Source organism: Manis javanica, chromosome 11 (assembly GCF_040802235.1).
Source record: "Manis javanica isolate MJ-LG chromosome 11, MJ_LKY, whole genome shotgun sequence".
In the NCBI taxonomy this organism is placed as follows: Eukaryota; Metazoa; Chordata; class Mammalia; order Pholidota; family Manidae; genus Manis; species Manis javanica.
The window spans coordinates 28,079,317-28,099,413 of NC_133166.1; the positions used below are offsets into that span (position 1 = coordinate 28,079,317).

At 41.2% G+C, this 20,097-nt stretch overlaps 1 pseudogene; it reads left to right on the forward strand.

Annotated features, from left to right (window-relative positions):
- The first annotated feature begins 3,166 nt into the window (after positions 1 to 3,166).
- LOC108386518 (olfactory receptor 2D3-like) lies at positions 3,167 to 16,965 on the forward strand (annotated as a pseudogene).
- Positions 16,966 to 20,097: the final 3,132 nt, after the last annotated feature.

Here is a 20,097-nt window from a genome sequence, read left to right on the forward strand (position 1 = left end):
TTGGGAGGGGTGCAAGTTGTAGCACTGCAAAATCTTATGACTATAGACTATCTACGGTTAAAAGAACATATGGGATGTGAACAGATCCCAGAAATGGGTTGCTTTAATTTGTCTGATTTCTCTCAGACTGTTCAAGTACAGTTGGACTATATCCATCATATCATAGACAAATTTTCACAAATGCCTAGGGTGCCTAAATGGTTTTCTTGGCTTCACTGGAAATGGATGGTAATTATAGATTTGCTTTGTTTATGTCACCGTATTCCTATTATGTTAATATGTGAGCGCAAGTTAGTTAGCAGTTTAAAACCTATATATGCTTAAGGTACTCTACAAGAAGATATGTCAAAGAAATAATCAATCCTCCCATGTTTTCTTCCATATGCTGCCTCTATAGCTTTTCTTCTTCCTTCCTAATTACAACCCTTAAATAGAATTCGTGCCTCATATCGAATTTACCAAGTATCATAATTCCTCCAGGTGGTAAAGATACCTCGAGACAAGTGCTGGGCATAGAAGCCACAGGGCATAAATCTGCAAAGAAGTAAAAAGCTAACCTTTTCAAACAATATGGCTTCTCTCTCACTTACCAACTTTACATTTCCCTGCATGGCCCTGGAAGATGACTGGTTAGCCAGAGATGGGTAAGATTCCTCAAGGGAGGAACAACCTAAGACAGCTATAGTCGCAGGGGGGCCATCAGGTGAGAAATTGGGGATCAACAGAGGTGAGGCTCAGAACCTCACCCCCCGTTTTGAGAGAAATCTTCTGCATCCGTGGATGTTTTGCTGCCCTTGTCTAGCTTGGATTAATACTTAGTCCATAGGCACACACCTGATCGTCTAAATTTGCCCTTTTACAGCACTAAACTATGTTTTCTACCTTTATCTTGCATCTACCTACCACTTCAGCATTTTATTAAAAATAAAAATAATAATAATAAAGGGAGAAATGTGGGATCCACATATAAATCAAGTATAAAAATCAAACGAATATTCATATTTGACCTGATTGTTTATAGTTCATAATGCGTGATCAAAACCGAAAGTTTCTGGGATGAATGCCCTTGTACTGTTCACCATGTAAGAATTTATTCACTATGTAAGAATTCATTCACCATGTAAGAACTTGTTCGTTATGCTTCAGAAGATTGGAGACTGACAAGAATTAGGCTTGAGATGGATTAATGATTGTGCATTGAGCATTGACCCCCCTATACAGAATTTTATTGTTGTTAACAACCATTTGATCAATAAATATGAGAGATGCCCTCTGGAAAAAAAAAAGTGAAATATGCAGTTCATTGCATGTAAATTCATAATGAAGTAATGAAAACTTGTACTTATTAAAATTAATGAAAAATTGGGGTAGTAATGGATTATTTCTATTTATGCTCTTACGAACATTTTACTTACAGCACTATTCTTTTTAAACATTCCAAGAATGACCATCCTCAAGGAATAGTTTGTATTGAAACCCACACTTAAAACATACACACATTTAAATAAAATTGAAACAAATGTTTTCTGAAAATCATTTGATTATGAAAGATGGTATTTTCTATTACAGTTTTAATAAGTACTGGTGGCAACCAATTAAATCCATGCATTACCCACTAATGTAAGTTGCAATTTCAGAAGAACCCATTTATCAAGAAATTATTTGGCCATTGATGCTGCAGACTCTTTTACTGATCCTCTTGCGTATTCTCTTCACACTATATCTAAAGGGAGAACAGGTCTCATTCACTCTTGCCAGTCCTTCCCTGTCCTTCAAAACCCATGGGTCTTTCTGTATGCTTGGAGTAGACCCAGTTTCAGATCCAATCTAGATGGAAATTCATGAGTAGAATCCTCACTGTCAACCTGCAGTCTTGAAATCAATTCCTCCTTGGTAGATCACAAGCCAGTGACACAGCCACAACTGATCAGACCACATTTTTCCTACACTGCTAGTTAGATATAGTGACTTACATGTGAAAACAATTTTATGTTTGCAGTCTTTGACTGCCCCCTATTCCAAAATGGCCCTCCCAGGTAGGCTAGACTTCTTCTCTTACAAGTCCTTTATACTAAAGGGCAGGCTTAAGACAGTTCTTCAGTCATTTCTAGGGATATCAGACTCCTACCCTGATTCCCAATCATTTACACATGGCCCTGCTACCTTCCCTAAATCTTTCTAATCTCCTTCCCTCTTAGCTTGGATCCAGCTATGCGACGCCTTGCTTCTTCCTGACGTACAAGAAAGTGTAGAATTTGAATAGTGTTTCCTTGCTCACCTCAAAGCACTGGACCAGTGCCTGATTTCCTACTACTACACATCTCCAACTGAATTAATATTTTGATACAAACTGCAACATGAGCAAGCTCAAACACTGTTACACGAGATAAGACGTTACAACTATACAGACAGCTATTATGGCTGCATTTAGTCTCCATGAAGGGCCCCCCTAATTCCATAGTATATGATGCTGCCTAGGTCTAACGGCATCTCTACTGTCCGGGCTGATGATGAGTCCCGTCATGCCTTCCTCTTTAACACTGCTTTCAAGCCTCGGTTTTTTGATCCAGTGAAGAATTTAGGAAAGGACCAGGACTGCGGATTATAACACCATGGTCTCTTAAAACTCTCTTCCTCCTTGGAAGGATGATAAAGGATCCCTTGGACACACAAAAGAAAAGTTCACTATTGGCCTGCTCCTTGATGAAATGACAAAGAAACTCTGCTGACTGAAAATTAAACTAGAAAAAAGAAAATCCTGGGCTTTCTACTAGAGGGAGGATTCTTTATTTATTTTTAATCCATATATGTTTTCTTCCTTTGTCTTTGGCTCAGATCCATTACATGTACTTTTCTCTAGGACAGTTTTTGACATTAACCACACAATTGCTAGGCAATTGCTCTACAATTGATAATCGCCTGGCAGCAAGGATCACCAAGGAGGCATATTTCTGGTTTTGTCATAGCTCAAATTAGGTAGTTTCAGTAGGAATATAGAGATGGAAATTTTAGAAAATCAAATCTCTTACGTGTTTGCAAGAATTTTTTAAATCAAATACATTTGTTCCTACAGTTGAGATCCTCAGTTTAACGATTTGGTGCTCCATCATAGTCACCTTTGGGTCACTCTGTTTATGACGATGTGTAGACAGTACTATAAACATCGATGAGCAGAGAAAACCAGACCTATCTGACTGAATTCATCTTGCTGGGCCTTTTGTCAAATCACACACCCAGATCTTGCTCTGTGGTATTTCTCATCATTTACCTGCTGTGTTTGGGAATCTCCTCACTAATGCTCATTCACACTGACTCTCGACTTCATACACCAATGTACTTTTTCCTTAAAAATGTGTCATTTACTGATCTGTTTATCTGCAGTGATCATCTCCCAGATGCTATTCCATTTGCTGATAACAAGAAAGACGATTTCCTTTACCAGATGCTCAATCCAGATGGCTTTATTCCTGACCATCAGCTGTCCATAGAGTTCACTTCTAGCAGTGATGTCCTGTGACTGCTGTTGCTGTCTGTAAGCCTCTGCACTGCTCCACCCTCATGACCCAGAGGGTTTGTGTCCAGTTGGTCCTAGGGTCCTGGACCTGTGGCACATTTGTGTCTCTGCTAGACACCTCATTTACTTGATGTCTCCCATACCAGGGACAGAATGTAAGCAATCATTGTTTCTGTGACCCTCCTGCTCTCCTGAAGCTGGCTTCAGCAGGTACACATAGCACAGAGATGGCCATCTTTGCAGTGGCTGTGGTAATCCTCCTTGGTCCTGTCTGCCTCATTTTTTTCTCCTACTGGAATAATATCTCTACTGTGGTGTGGCTGCAGTTGAGGGAGGGGAGGCTCAAGGCCTTTTCTACCTGTGGTCCCCATCTCATTGTTTTCTTAACCTATGGATCAACTAGATTTGCCTACATGTGGCCACATTCCAAGAAAATAAAGGGGATAAGGTGATCTCTGCCATATGGTTTTACCAATTCACTTTCACCCAGGGACACTGCCTTTTGACACTACACTCCACAACTATTTCCCAGAGTTATCTCATTCCAACATCATTTAGTCATCCACAGATCCTGGAATCCTACCTAATGTTAATATGCCAGGCTCTACAATTTTCTATAAAACTAAAATTATTTTCACCCTGAAATTTGGATATTGGAACACTTTCTCTTTTCTGTAGAGTCCCCAAACACTGCTGTTGTCAATCCAACCACAAAGGAGGGGAGCTCTTGTCCTAGACAATAAGGTGGGGAATGACACAGTCCAGCAAACGTCTTTGATACATCATACACACACCTGCTTCATATTCCAGACTTATATATATATGTATAACCCTTGGAGTTAAACATCTGCATGGAGCTGTTTGCAAGCATTCTTGTCATATAAAGAAGAGTGCTGCTCCACTAGGGAAAGCAGTTTGGAGGATTCTCAGAAACTGAAAATAGAACTGCCATACAGCCCAGCATGTCCCCTTCTCAGAATCTATCCAAGGAAAACAAAATCATTAGTTAGAAAAAGTACATATACTCCTATGTTTACTACAGTATTATTTATAATAGCCAATAGATGGAAACAATCCAAATGTCCATCAATATATGAATAGATGTTAAAAAGCAATATACATATGGAATATTACTCAGCCATAAAAAAGAGTGAAATATAGCCTTTTGTGACAATGTGAATGGAACTAAAAGATATACTAAGTGAAGTAAGTCAGAGAAAGACAAATATCATTATATTTAATAATAGAATCTGCAAACCAAAACAAAGTAACAGAAACAAAACACAAATGACTCAGAGGCACAGAGAACAGACTGGTGGTTGCCACAGGAGAGGGCACTGGGGGATGGGTGAAATGGGTGAAGGGGGAAAAATTAGTGACTGTTTGATATCTTGATCTTGGCAATGATTACATGCATGTATACACATGTCAAAATTCATCAAGCTGTGTGCTAAAATGTGCTTTTAATTGCATGTACCTGAAAACAAAAAAACACTAAAAACTGTAAATTTTTTTAAATTAAAAAAAAAGAAGAGTGGCACTGACCATGGCCAACCACTCCTCTCAGGAAGTGGGAAGAGTATGGGAGCACTTTATGTTTGGCTGGGAGCAATTCCAATAAGGAGTTCTACTTTCACTTCATGAGCTTTTTTTTTAAATTTATTTTTATTTATGTTTATTAGGCTCTCCCCTACCGCAAGACCCCCCAACAAACCCCATTACAGTCACTGTCCATCAGTATACTAAGATGTTGTAGAATCACTACTTGTCTTCTGTGTTGCAAAATTCTCCCCTTTCCCCCACGCCCCACATTATATATGCTAATCATAATACCCCCTTTCTTCTTCCCTGCCCTTATACGTCCCTACCCTCCCATGCTCCCCAGTCTCTTTCCCTTTGGTAACTGTTAGTCCATTCTTGGGTTCTGTGATTCTGCTGCTGTTTTGTTCCTTCAGTTTTTCTTTTGTTCTTATACTCCACATATGGTATTTACTTTTCTCTGCTTGGCTTATTTCACTGAGCATAATACCCTGTAGCTCCATCCATATTGTTGCAAATGGTAGGATTTGTTTTCTTCTTATGGCTGAATAATATTCCATTATTTATATGTACCACATCTTCTTTATCCATTCATCTACTGATGGACACTTAGGTTGCTTCCATTTCTTGGCTATTGTAAATCGTGCTGCGATAAACATAGGGGTGCATCTGTCTTTTTCAAACTGGAGTGCTGCATCCTTAGGGTAAATTCCTAGAAGTGGAATTCCTGGGTCAAGAGGTAAGTCTATTTTGAGCATTTTGAGGAACCTCCATATTGCTTTCCACAATGGTTGAACTAATTTACATTCCCACCAGCAGTGTAGGAGGGTTCCCCTTTCTCCGTTACCTTGCCAACATTTGTTGTTGTTTGCCTTTTGGATGGTGGCCATCCTTATTGGTGTGAGGTGATATCCCATTGTGGTTTTAATTTGCATTTCTCTGATAACTAGCAACGTGGAGCATCTTTTCATAGGTCTGTTGGCCATCTGAATTTCTTCTTTGGAGAACTGTCTGTTCAGCTCCTCTGCCCATTTTTTAATTGGATTATTTGCTTTTTGTTTGTTGAGGAGCATGAGCTCTTTATATATTTTGTATGTCAAGCCTTTATCGTATCTGTCATTTACTAATATATTTTCTCATACTATAGGGTACCTTTTTGTTCTATTGATGGTGTCCTTTGCTGTACAGAAGCTTTTCAGCTTGATATAGTCACACTTGTTAATTTTTGCTTTTGTTTTCCTTGCCTGGGGAGATATATTCATGAAGAAGTCGCTAATGTTCACATCCAAGAGATTTTTGCCTATGTTTTTTTCTAAGAGTTTTATGGTTTCATGACTTACATTCAGGTCTTTGATCCATTTCAAATTTACTTTTGTGTATGGGGTTAGACAGTGATCCAGTTTCATTCTATTACATGTAGCTGTCCAGTTTTGCCAGCACCATCTGTTGAAGAGACTGTCATTTCCCCATTGTATGTCCATGGCTCCTTTATCATACCTTAATTGGCCATATATGTTTGGGTTAATGTTTGGAGTCTCTATTCTGTTCCACTGGTCTGTGGCTCTGTTCTTGTGCCAGTACCAAATTGTCTGGGTTACTATGGCTTTGTAGTAGAGTTTGAAGTTGGAGAGCGAGATCCCCCCCCCCCACTTTATTCTTCCTTCTCAGGATTGCTTTGGCTATTCAGGGTCTTTGGCAGTTCCATATGAATTTGTGAACTATTTGTTCCAGTTCATTGAAGAATGCTGTTGGTAATTTGATAGGGATTGCATCGAATCTGTATATTGCTTTGGGCAGGATGGCCATTTTGACGATATTAATTCTTCCTAGCCAGGAGCATGGGATGAGTTTCCATTTGTTAGTGACCTCTTTAATTTCTCTTAAGAGTGTCTTGTAGTTTTCTGGGTGTAACCACTTCCTTGGTTAGGTTTATTCCTAGGTATTTTATTCTTTTTGGTGCTATTGTGAATGGAATTGTTTTCCTGATTTCTCTTTCTATTAGTTCATTGTTAGTGTATAGGAAAGCTACAGATTCCTGTGTGTTAATTTTGTATCCTGCAACTTTGCTGAATTCTGATACTCGTTCTAGTAGTTTTGCAGTGGATTCTTTAGGGTTTTTTATGTACAATATCATGTCATCTGCAAATAGTGACAGTTTGATTTCTTCTTTACCAATCTGCATTCCATGTATTCCTTTGTTTTGTCTGATTGCCGTGGCTAGGACCTCCAGTACTATGTTGAATAACAGTGGGGAGAGTGGGCATCCCTGTCTTATTCCTGATTGCAGAGGAAAAGCTTTCAGCTTCTTGCTGTTCAGTATGATGTTGGCTGTGGGTTTATCATATATGGCCTTTATTATGTTGAGGTACTTTCCCTCTATGCCCATTTTGTTGAGAGTTTGTATCATGAATGGATGTTGAATTTTGTCAAATGCTTTTTCAGCATCTATGGACATGATCATGTTTTTTTTTGTCCTTCTTTTTGTTTATGTGGTAGATGATGTTGATGGATTTTCGAATGTTGTACTATCCTTGCATCCCTGGGATGAATCCCACTTGGTCATGGTGCATGATCCTCTTGATGTATTTTTTAATTCGGTTTGCTAATATTTTGTTGAGTATTTTTGCATCTACGTTCATCAGGGATATTGGTCTGTAGTTTTCTTTTTTGGTGGGGTCTTTGCCTGGTTTTGGTATTAGGGTGATGTTGGCTTCATAGAATGAGTTTGGGAGTATTCCCTCCTCTTCTATTTTTTGGAAAACTTCAAGGAGAATGGGTATTATGTCTTCTCTGTATGTCTGATAAAATTCTGAGGTAAATCCATCTGGCCCAGGGGATTTTTTCTTGGGTTGTTTTTTGATTACCACTTCAATTTCTTTGCTGGTAATTGGTTTGTTTAGATTTTCTTTCTTTCTGCATCAGTCTTGGAAGGTTGTATTTTTCTAGGAAGTTCTCAATTTCTTCTAGGTTTTCCAGCTTATTAGCGTATAGGTTTTCATAGTAGTCTCTAATAATTCTTTGTATTTCTGTGGGGTCTGTCATGATTTTTCCTTTCTCGTTTCTGTTTCTATTGATGTGTGTTGACTCTCTTTCTCTTAATAAGTCTGGCTAGAGGCTTATCTATTTTGTTTATTTTCTCAAAGAACCAGCTCTTGGTTTCACTGATTTTTTCTATTCTTTTATTCTTCTCAACTTTATTTATTTCTTCTCTGATCTTTATTATGTCCCTCCATCTGCTGACCTTAGGCCTCATTTGTTCTTCTTTTTCCAATTTTGATAATTGTGACATTAGACTATTCATTTGGGATTGTTCTTCCTTCTTTAAATATGCCTGGATTGCTATATACTTTCCTCCTAAGACTGCTTTTGCTGCATCCCATAGAAGTTGGGGCTTTGTGCTGTTATTGTCATTTGTTTCCATATATTGCTGGATCTCCATTTTAATTTGGTCATTGATCCATTGATTATTTAGGAGCATGTTGTTAAGCCTCCATGTGTTTGTGAACCTTTTTGCTTTCTTTGTACAATTTATTTCTAGTTTTATACCTTTGTGGTCTGAAAAGTTGGTTTTTAGGATTTCAATCTTTTGGAATTTACTGAGGCTCTTTTTGTGAGCTAGTATGTGGTCTATTCTGGAGAATGTTCCATGTGCACTTGAGAAGAATGTGTATCCTGTTGCTTTTGGGTATAGAGTTCTATAGATGTCTATTAGGTCCATCTGTTCTAGTGTGTTGTTCAGTGCCTGTGTTTCCTTACTTATTTTCTGTCTGGTGGATCTGTCCTTTGGAGTGAGTGGTGTGTTGAAGTCTCCTAAAATGAATGCATTGCCGTCTATTTCTTCCTTTAGTTCTGTTAGTATTTGTTTCACATATGCTGGTGCTCCTGTGTTGGGTGCATATATATTTAGAATGGTTATATCCTCTTGTTGGACTGAGCCCTTTATCATTATGTAATGTCCTTCTTTATCTCTTGTTACTTTTTTTTAAGTCTATTTTGTCTGATACTAGTATTACAACTCCTGCTTTTTTCTCCCTATTGTTTGCATGAAATATCTTTTTCCATCCCTTGACTTTAAGTCTGTGCATGTCTTTGGGTTTGAGGTGAGTCTCTTGTAAGCAACATATAGATGGGTCTTGTTTTTTTATCCATTCAGTGACTCTATGTCTTTTGATTGGTGCATTCAGTCCATTTACATTTAGGGTGATTATCGATAGGTATGTACTTATTGGCATTTCAGCCTTTAGATTCTTGGTTGCCAAAGGTTCCAGGTTACTTTCCTTACTATCTTCAGTGTCTAACTTAACTCACCTATTATGCTGTTACAAACAGAATCTAAAGGGTCTTTTTTATTTCTCCTTTTTCTTCCTCCTTCATTCTTTATATATTAGGTATTAGATTCTATACTTTTTCTCTATCCCTTGATTGGCTTTGGGGATAGTCAATTTAATTTTGCATTTGCCTCGTAATCAGCTGCTCCACCCTCCCTAGCATGATGTTACTACCTCTGGTGACAGCTATCCAACCCTAGGAACATCTCCATCTATAGCAGTCCCTCCAAAATAGACTGCAGAGATGGTTTGTGGGAGGTAAACTCTCTCAGCTTTTGCTTATCTGGAAATTGTTTAATCCCTCCTTCAAATTTAAATGATAATCTCGCTGGATAAAGTAATCTTGGTTCCAGGCCCTTCTGCTTCATGGCATTGAATACATCTTGCCACTCCCTTCTGGCCTGTAAGGTTTCTGCTGAGAAGTCTGTTGTTAGTCTGAAAGGCTTTCCTTTGTATGTGATCTTATTTCTGTCTTTGGCTGCTTTTAACAGTCTGTCCTTATCCTTGATCTTTCCCATTTTAATTACTATGTGTCTTGGTATTGTCTTCCTTGGGTCCCTTGTGTAGGGGGATCTGTGGATCTTCATGGCCTGAGAGACTATCTCCTTCCCCAGATTGGGGAAGTTTTCAGCAACTACCTCCTCAAAGACACTTTCTATCCCTTTTTCTCTCTCTTCTTCTTCTTCTGGTATCCCTATAATGCAAATATTGTTCCACTTGGATTGGTCACAGTTCTCTCAATATTCTTTCATTTTTAGAAATCCTTTTTTCTCCCTGTGCCTCAGCTTCTTTGTATTCCTCTTCTCTAGTTTCTATTTCATTTATTGTCTCCTCCACCGTATCCAACCTGCTTTTAATATCCTCCATCGTGTTCTTTAATGATTGGATCTCTGACCTGAATTCATTCCTGAGTTCTTGGATGTTTTTCTGTACCTCCATTAGAATGTTGATGATTTTTATTTTGAGTTCCCTTTCAGGAAGAGTCACGAGGTCCATATCATTTAAATCTTTCTCGGGAGTTGTATTAACAATTTTACTCTGGACAAGGTTCCTTTGGAATTTCATGTTTGTATATGGTGCCCTCTAGTGTCCAAAAGCTCTATTCAGGAGCTGCTCAGCCCCTGAAGCAATGTTTGGGGTCACAGGGGAGCGGTTTTCATGCCTGGGGGAAGGAAATAGCTGTTACCCCCCTCCTGGCTGCTCTGCCAGTCTCTACTGCCTGAGCCAGTGGGCTGGGCACACAGGTATAAGTTTTTGTCCCAGAGCAGCCAGATATGGATCCCTGCTTTCCACAAGCAGCCAGAATCCCAGTCTCCCCAGGAACTCTGCCTGTATTAACTTTCCAACCTGGTAGTCATGCGAGTCTCATGAAAGCACCATGAAATGTAGGTTTGTGCTCTCAACGCAGATCTCCAGAGCTAGGTATTCAGCATTCCCAAGCCTTCCACTCCCTTCTTGCTCAGTTTCTCTTCCTCCTGCCAGTGAGCTGGGGTGGGGGAGGTGCTCGGGTCCCGCTTAGCCACAGCTCTGGTACGTTACCCCATTCACTGAGGTCTGCTCTTTTCTCCAGGTGTGTTCAGTCTGATGCGTCCTCTTTCCTGTTGTTCTCTTAGGATTAGTTGCACCAATTAAATTTTCTAATTGTATCCAGTTTTAGGAGGAAGCCTCTGTCTCTCCTCTCATGCCGCCATCTTTTATCTCCACTTCATGAGCTTTTCTAAGGCATCTACAAACTGTGTGATTATAGGTGAAGGATGGCATGAACCAGAGAAAATGAGAAGATGCTGATGAAAGTCAAGCTTGCCACGTGAACTTTCTACTGCTCCAGCTTCAGTGTCCATGGCCTGTCCTCAGTATAAAATATTCATTCCGTGCAGTGATGTCATTGATGAACTGAGTACATCGTGTGTAAAATGATTCTGTGGAATAAATGTGCACAGCAATAGATTTGCCATGCACATGTGATGTGTATTGTTTTCAGACTATGTAGACAAGCATGATCCTATATAAGGAAACAAAAAACTGGTCCTGTACTACAGATTAGTTGAGAAGATGTGATATAAACATCAGCATCTATTTTTAGACATGCTTCTGCCTCATGGTCATTCAAAAGTTCACCTTAACCACTTCCTCTCTTCTTGCCATTAAGTAAAAGGGAAGTCATATCACATAATTGGAATGATCACTGAAAAAGTGGCCATGGAGAACTCTTCCAAGTGCTTAATATATAATGAACAAAGGTCAAAATTCCTTTGACTTACATTTTAGAAGAGCATGATACAAATAAATAAAACATAGTATATCTGATGGTAGCATGTGTGATGAGAAAATAAAAGAAGGACAAGTTGGTTACAGTTCTAAGTGATGATCAGGAAAGGCCTTCCTGAAAAGGTGACATTTCAGTTAAAGGACATCTCTGAGAAATTAATGTCTGTGCTGTGACTAAAAGGTGAAGAAGAAAGAACCAATCAAGGAGATGTCTGGGAGAGGAAGGTCCAGAGAGAACAGTCTGAATGGTTTGGATGGGAAGAAGTTTTTTGAGATCAGCACAGAGAAAGGTCAGAATGGTTGGAGGCTAGTGAGTGGCAGGGAGAGTGACAAGGCACATATGAGGTCACAGAGACAGGCAGAGGGCAGATTGGTAGGTGTGAGAAACACACTCTCTGGTCCAAATTCAGTAAGTGGACATGGAGACAAAGAGAATAGCAGAGCGAGACTTTAATGACGGTCTTGCAAGATTGGGTGTCTAGTGGGCAGGCACACCTGAGGAGTTTGGCACCAGTAATTTATTTCCTAGTGTGCGAGTCCTTTCCCCTGGTTCCTCATTGGCTGAGTACTACAGGGTTCACATTCTTCCCCGGATGTCGCCTAAGCCCATTATATCTTTCCTTTACATTTGTCTTAATCTTATTGGTAGGTTTAAAAAACTCAAACAGGTATCACCAGGCCCTTATCAATTCCCCCACCCCCACTCTCAGCCCAAGCAGCTTCCACCACATGGCCCTTTGTTAATACCTTACTATTAAAATGTTTAAACATCCTAGTGGGAATAAATCATTTAGGTTTTATACTCTTTCCTCACAGTTCCCTCCTCTTTTTAAGAATTTCTGATTTTATTCCCAGTAATGTATTTTAATTTATGCTCAGTCTTTTGTCAAATTTCTCTAATCTTGTTTATGGCTGCCCCTATAAGCTTTTGAGTCAAGCCTCTCACACAAGGGATGATACAGCATCCACAGCGGTTAAAACTCCTGCAACTATAACAAGGGATGTTAAAACAGAGGCAACCATACCTTTCTTTTCCAAACCATCTTTCCAAGCAGTCTGTAAAAGGGTCACTGGTGCCAGAGTTTTCAGCTCATTCATTAGCTAAAGTAGTGAATCCCTGTAGGGCTTTAGTAATAGTACCATCAGGGGCAGTATTATTTGGGATAAAAGTACAGTATTTTCCTCCTAACATAACACAGACTCCTTTTTCTGCTAACATAAGCAATTCTGTTTTCTCAGGCCATCCTGTTGGTAGCATCTAGTTGACCAGCTACTCCTTGAAGAGCATCCCTGGTATAGTTAATGATCCAATCTATGTTTTTATTGATGGTGTACCACCAAAATAGTGTTGACTCAAATCTTGCAGCTATTTGGTTTCTAGCTTTAAATTCATCAGGGACTCCCCTGGGAACTCCTATTGAGTCAATGTATACATTTGACTTCTATGAAAACTTTTTTCATTGGGTGTGGAGAGAAATGCCAGGGTAAATGGAATGGCCAATTGGACTAAAGCACAAGTCCCAGTCCAGGTGGGTGGCAACGAGTAGTGCAGGTTCCCCTTTCCACAGTACCACCAAACATCCACTTGGGGGATGTGTAATTTTGAGAAGTTGCCCTCTTTAGAGACATTTAGGATGTGGTTACAAGTCAGTAAGTTTCCCACAGGAGTTGTGAAACCTTCCCCTTGCCTACAGAGGCATGAGGAGTGATTCATCTTCCCTATGGATAAAGAGGGGATTGCCCTCAGGTCTGACTTCTTTAGTGCATGAAAGAGTAAAAACAAGCCCTTGCAAGTCTCATTTCCCCCAAGTCTTATTTCCCTCCTGTCCTGGTACAGGGCCAACAACATGCAGTTCATCCCAGTGGGCTCTGTGTCACAGCTGAGAGGGACCAGGACCACCTGCACCTGTGGCTGTCCAGCAGCACATGCATAACAATCGCTTTTGTTCAAAGTGAGTACTGAAAATTTAACCCACTCTACCCAGGCATTGGTGTCTCCGTAACTTGTCTCTATTTCAAGAGTCTTGTTTTAGATCTTTTATCTCTGTTACAGTAACTAGTCTAGGGTCATTATGGGGAAGCTCTGGCTCATTATTTCCCTCAGGATCGGGGGTGGCCACTATGGGTGAAGTCTTGTCTTCAATTAAATTAAGACCCAAGCTTCCCACAGGTTCTACTCCAATGACATCTGCACCAAGTGCATAAACACAAGGGGCAATTACAGGGTCTGAGTCTAAGTCTTGAGGTTTATGTATAGTTAATAAAAGGGGGTTATACTGTCTGTCCTGGCAATTATCAGGAGGAATTCCTTTAGCTAAGTGGAGCTTTATTTTTAAAGATTTTTCTGCTGCATGAGGGGCCGTTCACCCTTGAAACTGGGTAGTCCACCAAACACTGCTCCACCTTGGACATGGGGACCTCCTTGCCTTTTTTATTCTATTAAGATTTGTGCATTCAGGACAGAGATACTTATCATCTCCAGAAAGCTGTCTTTGGTCATTTAGGTCACCACAAGAGAGAACCTGACAAGCATCAAACCTAGTGGTTTGGGGCTTGATGTTTCAGTAATATTGATTACCAGTTTGACAGGATAACCAGAAGTTCCTTCCCATTCTAGGGCTTCCTGCTACTTGTCTGTGAAATACAGAGTTAGAAGGATAGAAGTTAACATTTTTAGGTTCTTTTTAGTTTCTGCCTTAAGGGTTGGTTAGCCACTTGGGACACCTGCCAATTCTGTTTTGTCCCCAGATCCCCCAGTCAGTTTTTTTGGTGTAATGAGTCCAACCCTTTTCAGCCGTCCTCATTGCAGTCTCCGTGATCAGGAGCACTTGGGAGGGGCCTTCCCAGCTGGGCTGGAGTCCCTCTTTTCAGGATTTTACTAACACCAGGTCTCTAGGCTGGAAGCAGTGAGCGAAGAACTCAAGTGGGGGAGTCTGGGCAAGGAGTCCTTTCAGCTTGAGAGAAGATAAGTTAGAAGACATAACCAGCACATATTCCCTTAAAAATTTATCTTGTTTCTATAGTGGGCAAGTCTGTTGACCTTCCCAGATATGGTAGCTCATATAATAATCATTATTCCCTGTAGTACTTTTGAAGTAAAATGACTCTCATTATCTGAGTCAACATTTTCTATTAACCCAAACCTAGGAAAAACTTCCTCTAAAAGTACATTTATCACTGATCCTGCTGTTGCAATTGTTAATGGGTAGGCCTCCACCCATCCAGTGAGATGGTCAATAATCACTACTAAATATTTAAGCTTTCCCACTTTTGGCATCTCAGTAAAGTCAGTCTGAATACTTTGGAATGATCTTACTCGTGGGAGTCTCCCTCCAGATAATGACTTTCTCATACACTGTTATTAATTCTTTGGCACATTATGCAGCTCCTACAAACCTGTTTAGCAATGGTGTAAATGCTAATACATCCATAAACATTTAGCAAAGCATCACACATAGCCTGAGGACCCCAGTGGCTCCCTCTATGTAACATGTTCATCAGCTCTCTCATAATAGGCTGGCTGATCACTTCTCTCCCATCTGGTAAAGTCCACCTCCCTTTCTCATCTCAAGATGGCCCCACCTCCTGTAGCTTCTTAATCTCTTTCTCAGAAAATTTTGGGATGAGATTTTAAGGATATTTGGAGTGAGGTTCCAAAATCTAATTTCATCCTCAGATGCAGCCTCTTTAGCAGCTACATTAGCAATCCAATTACCCATTGCTTCATAAGAATTTCCCTTCTGGTGACCATTCACATGCATTATAGAAATCTCAGCTGGAAGTACAACATTTTCCAGAACCTCCTTAATTAATTCCCCATGAATTAATTCCTTTCCTTCCCTGTTTATGAGGCCTCTTTCTGCCCAAATTTTTCCAAAGGTATGGACTACTCCAAGTCTGATATTCTATGAGGTCTATGTAACTATGGCTCAATTCTGATTGACCTTCAGCCTCCCCTGCCCATAGGAAGCTGGTCGGATCAAGACAGGTGTCTGTTTTTAAGATCAGGTCATCTTTTTCAAATAAACTTGCTTCATACTTTAAAATTTGAGAACCTATTGGCCAGTGCCCAGCCCACTGGTTAAGTAAGTATGATCCGAAACTGGTGAGGAGTACTGACCGTGAGGGTTCTTTTAAGTTAAGAGAGCACCTTAACTGGTGCTCTCTTCCACCAGTAAGGTCGTGGCTGTGATGGCCTGAACACATTCAGTCCATCCTCAAGAGACAGGGTCTCATAGTTTAGACATAAAGTCCACTGGTTGTTTCTTTCCTCCCCAGGCTTGGGTCAAAACCCCTACAGGGAACCTTGTTCAAAAGTAACAAACTAGTGAAACGGCTTCTCTAAAGATGGAAGTGCCAGGACTGGGGCGGTGACTGAGGATTGCTTTCAGTTCCTCTAGAATTTGCAGTTCCCCTGGGGTCCAATGGAGAGGGTTTGCCTCTCCCTCTAAGAATTTGAAATACAAGCTTCTAGCTTCTCTTCTAACAAACACTTTTGAGCTTCTCTCAGTAATTCCTCTATAGGTTTCTCATTCCATCCACCTAAATTCTGTAATTTCTTAGCAATATCTGGCCAACTTTTGGTTACAAAATTGACTTTTAAAAGATCCTGTTTTACCTGAGCTTCTGGGTCTAGTCCTGAATACCTCCTCATCTGGTCCCTGAGTCTCTGTAAAAATACAGTTGGAGTCTCTTCTTTTTCCTGTTGAACTTCAAATGCCTTAGCAACATTTTGAGATCTTGGGGCTGATTCCCTAATTCCCTTTATAATCAGCCCTCGAAGATCCTGCATTCTAATTCTATCCCCTAGATTATTATCCCATCTAGGATCTACATTTGGGAACTTTTGTTCCACTGACTGGATACCCTGGCCCAGTGGGTGTTCTTGTGCCCAAATGGACAGAGCAGCTCTCCTGATCACCCCCCTCTCACCACCAGGGAATAGGATATTCATGATGGACATCAGTTCAACCTAAGTATATATATTAGGTCCCAGGAATTGACCTAGTTGGTCCACTAGGCCAAGGGGATCTTCTAGCAATGCTTAAAATTTCTCACCTCAGTACCCGTGAGGGGAGCATTAACAAATTTCCCCTTGTCCTAGTGGGACCTCTGTCACTGGAAACATTTTGGGATTCTTGGTGGACTCCCCAGAAGGCAAGGGGAAACTCTAAGTCTGGGGAGAGGAAATCTTGGGGCAAAATACCTCTAATCCATTTATTGCTCACAAGCTGCAGTCTGGGGCCATTTCTCTCTTTCAGGCTCCAGCATCAGCCAAAAATCGGCTCTCCCCCTCACCTCTCAGGTACAGAATAGCCTCTTTTGCCCAGGTAATTACCCATTGATATGGAGATGAACTTCTTTCCACCCCTTACGAACAATGCAAATGCACTAAAGCCATATTTCTTTCCACCTCTGAGTGGGTGGAAAGAGAAAAAGGCCAGGAAAGTCCACTAAAAAGACCCAGAGTTAATTAAGGTTCAAAAAAGACAGGAGCAACTTGGCCTGGAATGTTTGAATACTCCTCAGATAAAGGAGGATACCTCAGCATAGCCTGTCTTTAATTATATTAATCATACAGGCCCAGCTTCTTCTTTTGTTTTTTTTTTTAAACTTTAGTTATATGCTATTTTTTCCCTCTGACCCCAATCAAATAGTCTGCAACCCAGGCAATCAATTCAGCATGCAGGTGCAGCCATAAACAACATAGCAAAAGGCAGGAAGGATTCCACCCCAAAGATTGCATTTTCATACCCAGGAGGTAAAGAAGCAAGACTCTCAACTTACTCATTAGCAAATAGACAATAACTCTGCCCCCCCTTGGAAGAAGGGCAGCCAGTCCTGATATGCTCCCAAACCAGGAAGCTGCCATCCTGAGAGGGGACTAAAGCAGTAAATTTCTTCTGTTAAGGTAATTTTGCAGAATTACCCAGAGGACTGATAGGAAATATAATGTCTCATCAAAGATACTTGAGACCACCTAACAAGTCTACACCTCCAGGTGCCAGGCCACACTCCTAAAGAATCTTTAAAAAGGGGGCCCCAACCGCTGGGGAGCTCCTCTCTCCAAGGCCACTGGCACCCTGAAAGTGTACAACTTTTTAACTTAAAACTTTCTCTATCCCACCTCCCAGGGCGCCCCTTCCTGCCGAGGCAACCTGCACTTTCTCCCCAAGTAACTCCAAACAAAACTTTCACTCCACCTCACCGCTGTGTCCCCGCACCTCAACTCTCCTCAGCGCCGGGGAAAGGGACCGAGGAAAACACACAACGCTCTCCCAACACCAGGGCTTGTCCTGGGAAGTCTCTTATAGTTCCTCCTCACCAATTTTCCCTTCTCTGGTATTGAGGGGAAATAGGGGAAGTGCCCTTGGTAACCAACAGATTCCTCAGGTGAACCAGAGGCTTTATTACTATCAAAAAAAGAATAACTTAAACCTGGCAAAGCCAGTTTTCATCTGATCTAACTTTAATCCAGACAAAACAGCAAAATTTGATTATCTTCTGTTTGTCCTTAACCCAGTACAGGAGGCGTCCCCCTGGTACCATAACCTTCACCCCAGCAGGCTATCTGGGTGGGGGGGGGGGGAATTCCAAGGGAGCTCATCTGGTTCCCTTTCTCTGCTTCCCTAGGCCTAGAATTTGTATTTCCCATCCTTCAAGAGGTCCCTGTGTCTGAGTTCTCTGTGTACTCAACCCCCCAAAATGGAAGTTTCTTGCACACACCCTGAGATTACACATCTCAGCCACACACACTCAACCTCGTAAAAATGTCCAACCACCAAGGCAGTACTTATAGCCCAATTTTCCTACCTTGGCTTGTGCATGAGGTTGCCTGGTTGCCGCGGTGCCTGCATTTTCTCCCCTGCATTGGTCACGCTGTCTCTGCACAACAGTCTCGGGTCTCCCCTCATCTTCCATGCAAAGGTGAGACGCCCAGACTGAGCTGGCCGCCCAAAGCTGGGCGGGATGCGTCTTCCCACTCCGCTTGGGCCCCCACGTGGCACAGGCAAGAGGATCCCTGACAAGCCCCCAAATTGTGAGAAACACACTCACTGGTCCAAATTCAATAAGTGGACACGGAGACAAAGAGAACAGCAGTGCAAGGCTTTAATGACAGTCTTGCAAGATCAGGTGTCTGGTGGGCAGGCACACCTGGGGAATTTGGTGCCAATAATTTATCTCGTAGTGCGTGAGTCCCTCCCCTGGTTCCTCATTGGCTGAGTACTACAGGCTTCACATTCTTTCCCAGGACATCACCTAAGCCCATTATATGTTTCCTTTACATTTGTCTTAATCTTATTGGTAGGTTTAAAAAACTCAAACAGGTATGCCAGGCCCTTATCAATTCCCCCACCCTCCCTCTCAGCCCAGCAGCTTCCTCCGCATGGCCCTTTGATAATACCTTACTGTTAAAATGTTTAAACATCCTAGTGGGAATAAATCACATTTAGGTTTTATACTTTTTCCTAACAGTAGGGATTTGTGTTAGTTTCCTAAGGCTGCCATAGCCAATTGTCTCAATAATTGAAGCATGAAACAACAGAAATTCAGTTTGCAAGGCCAGATGTCTGAAATGAAGTTATCTTCAGATCATACTTGTTCGGAAGGCTCCTGAGGACACTCCCTGGCCTGTTGCAGCTCTGTGGTGCTCCAGACATTTCTTGGTTGGTGGCCACATCATTCCAGTCTTGGCCTCTGTCTTCACATGGCCTTGTTCCCTCTGTCTCTGTGTCTTCCCTCTTCCTTAAAGGACTCTGGTCATTGGTCTCAGGGCTCACTCCAAACCAGGATGATTTTATTACCGGAAGTAGACAGCCAGATATCAACAGGGAGGGGAGTGATATTTTGTTTACATTCAGTGGTTTTTTTACTCTGCACATTCCATGTAAACTGTTCTCATGGAATGTGTGGAGTGAGAATGCATTTAACAGAGCAATCAAAACTGGCTAGTCCAATTGTAAGACCCAACGGCCTTATTCCGGTCTGCGCTTCCCCCCAGTGAGGAGACGAGGACCACAGCAGATCGATCAACAAGCAAGAGGTTTATTATTATTCCAGCTAGCTGGGGTCCAAGTGTCTGCCCGACACAGTGGGTTTCAATAAGGACCCTGAGCACTCAAAGCCAAGGGTTTATATAGCATTTTCAAAACACTTAACTCATAGTAATTTTCCACAGCTGCACATTATTCTTGCAAGACATACATCCTGGGGTTAGGCAAAAGCAAGATAAGACCACTCCTCAATTGTCAGGGCGGTTCTGCACAATAAGCTTGGTATGTAGGATTAACTGACCAAGGTTAGCTGACCAAGGGTCACTGCTGCCTGATTCCGGTGCTCATGATTGATTAACTTGTTTTTCAAGGCCTTACCCAGTTCCAGTTTTTCTTTCTAAGTCACACACACTCAGAAAATGGCTTCTAGGCCCTTAAGATGGCTACTCTTATA